Source organism: Chrysochloris asiatica, unplaced genomic scaffold (assembly GCF_000296735.1).
Source record: "Chrysochloris asiatica unplaced genomic scaffold, ChrAsi1.0 scaffold00070, whole genome shotgun sequence".
In the NCBI taxonomy this organism is placed as follows: Eukaryota; Metazoa; Chordata; class Mammalia; order Afrosoricida; family Chrysochloridae; genus Chrysochloris; species Chrysochloris asiatica.
In genome coordinates, this window is record NW_006408588.1 from 7104800 (window position 1) to 7107934 (window position 3135).

The window sequence follows — 3135 nt, forward strand, 5'->3', positions numbered from 1 at the left end:
TGGCACTTAACAATAACAACAGCAGTAAAGATTATATTCAATTGCTGTAAGGAAAAAAGTCAACATGAATGACTTAGATAACTGCCACAGTGAGTTAGAGCTGAGAGTGAAGCTTCCAGCTGATGTGAAATGAGGGGAGACGTGCAATAACACACAAACTTAGAAGACCCATTTGACTTAGTTTCGATGGCTAGATGATCAGAACTCTACTAAAGGAAGAGTTGAAAAAAAAAATTGATAAAGGAAGCAAGTGTAAATTGCTACAATTTGATGAACTTGACCTATACTTATGGATGTTTGTTGTTGTTGTTGTTGTTATGTGCCATGGAGTTGGTTCTGATTCATAGCGACCCTGTACAGGGTTTCCGAGGCTGTAAATATTTATGGGAGCAGAAAGCCTCATCTTTCTTCCATGGAACAGCTGGTAGTTTCGAACTGCTGACCTTGCGGTTCATAGCCCAAATTATAACCACTACACTGCCAGAGCTCCTTATTTATGGATGTAGTAGCTCAAAATACCAACTGAGAGGGAGGAAGTCTTCACATTAAGGATCAAACATATACCCTCTATACAGAGGGTTGGGCAACTTAGACATTGGCTATCTAAAATGGTGTGAGGGGGCACTATAAAGGCACAAAGTGACTCGCTTACAGGTTTCAAAAGGGAATTTAGTTTCGGAGTGTGCGGGGAAGGTGAAATCCCTACTGAATAGTTTTCATCTTGTCTAGATGGGTCTGATGAAAAGAGATAAGGATAAGATTTTTATGATTCAGTAGTGAGTAATTGTTACCTTGATCAACTGTGATTATCACAACTATAAAGGTAGATTTGTAACAAAGGGTGGAAGTAGTTAATCTTACAGTCCAGGAACAGATGACCCTAGGACCATCAAGAGAGAAGAACATGAGTGGAATGTGGGACCCTATCCAGAGAAGCAGTGGCATCAGAGATAGAGGCACATGTGCTTCTCCTGGAGAGAGAAAGGAGCTTTAAACTCATGGAAAGAGAAAGGCTGTGTGCTGGTGGCCAGGAGGCAAGCTTGCAGAAAGGACCCTTTGGTTGTTTAAAGCTTTATATATTTCTGAGTGATTTTGTGTACTTTAAAAAAAAAAAAAAAGAGGAAGTAGAAGCAAATCCTGTTAACCGATAATGCATGAAAAGGATTATAATCATTGCAATGAAGTAAAATATGATTGGTTGAGGGTAAAACTGATGTTCTCCATGTAAACTATCACTCAATTCCCAATAAAACCTTTAAAAAATATGACTTGATAAGATAGAATTTTATTTCTCATTTGTACAAAAGACTTAAGAGATGAGTAATCAATGATGGTGAATGATTTAGTACACATAAAATCGTCAGAGTTCTAGGTTCCTTCCTGGATACCAGTCCAATACTAAGATGTGATTTCTTCCCTATGATGATGGTTATAAACATACCACTCACTAATTTGGTATTCTAGGAGCAGAATGAAAGAAGAGTAAATGAAAGTCCAAACCCTCCGTTTAGTGAACATTTAATCTTACCTTTGTCTTTTCCTTTAGTTACTGAGACATAATCTGTAGGCCCCTGGAATATCCTGGATGGTAAGAGTGTTTTTGTTTAACTGTATTTGCCCATTAGGCTGGAAGCAGCAAAATTTATGATACAGCTTTTAACCACATGGTACCTATTCTGACCTCCAGAAGAACTGAAGACTATGGCCCCTTTCCAATCTCTAGGACACATCCATGACTCTATTGGGAGAGATAACCAGAAGCTCTGCACTTGGACCACTCTTGGGTTCTTCCTTGTATATCTCTTCACTTTAATCTGTACTTTTTCCTGGTAATAAGTTATAACCTTGACTGTGACCACTTTGAGTGAATTCTGTAATTCCTTCTAGCAAATTATCAAATCTGAGGAAGATGGTTTAGAGGACCTCCAAAATTGCCATGGATGTCCATATTCCCTCTGCACTGTACAGTTTGTGCACATTATATTCCTTTTAAACTGTACAGTTAGCTAACATTCTGAGATTCTCCATTTTGAGGGGGATTCATGTACCCCTATGCACAATAGAAGGAAGCACTGACAAATCCCACACCAACCTCACAATCCTTGCTAAGCCTGAGTCCATTGCTGCCATTGTGATAATACATGTCATTGGGGGTTTTCCTCTTTTTCTACGACCCTTCACTTTACCAAAATGTATATCCTTCTCCAGGGACTCGTCCCTCCTGATAATATAACTAAAGTATGACAGACAAAGTCTGACCATCCTGGCTTCCAAGGAGCACTCTGGCTGTACTTCTCCCAACACAGATCTATTCATTCTTTTGGTAGTCCATGGTGCTTTTAATATTCTCCTCCAACACCATAACTCAAATGTATCAATTCTTCTCTGGTATTCCTTATTTACTGTTCAACTTTCACATTTATATAAGGTTATTGAAAATACCATGGCTTGGATCAGATGCGCCTTACTCTTTAAACTGACATCTTTGCTCCTCAACATTTTAAAGAGGTCTTGTGCAACAGATTTGCCTAATGCAATACTTTATTTAATTTCCTGACAGCTACTTCCATGGGTGTTGATGGTTGATCTGAGTAAAATGAAGGCTTTGACAACATCAATCTTCCTCCATTTATATGGATGTTGTTTATTGGTCCAGTGGTGAAGATATTTGTTTGCTTTACAAAAACCCATGTTGCAGGTTGTGGTCTCTGATCTGCATCAGTAAGTATTTTAAGTCCTTTTCACTTTCAGCAAGCAAGGTTGTATCACTTACATATTGTGGATTGTTAATGGGTCTTACTCCAATCCTGAGACCACGTTTTTCTCCATATAATACTGCTTCTCTGATTATTTGCTCAGCATATAGGCTAAATAATTATGGTGAATGAATCCAAACCTAACACACACTGTTCCTATTTTTAAGACATTCTGTGTTCTCTTATTCTGTTTGCGCACCTATTTCTTGTTCTATATACAGGTTTTTCATAAGTACAATTAAGTGTTCCAGAAAAGTCTTTCTCTACAATATATTCCATAGCTTATCATGAACCACACAATCTAAAACCTTTGCATAGTCAATAAAGTATAGGTAAACATCTTTCTGGTATTCTCTGATTTTAGCCAAGATATCATCAG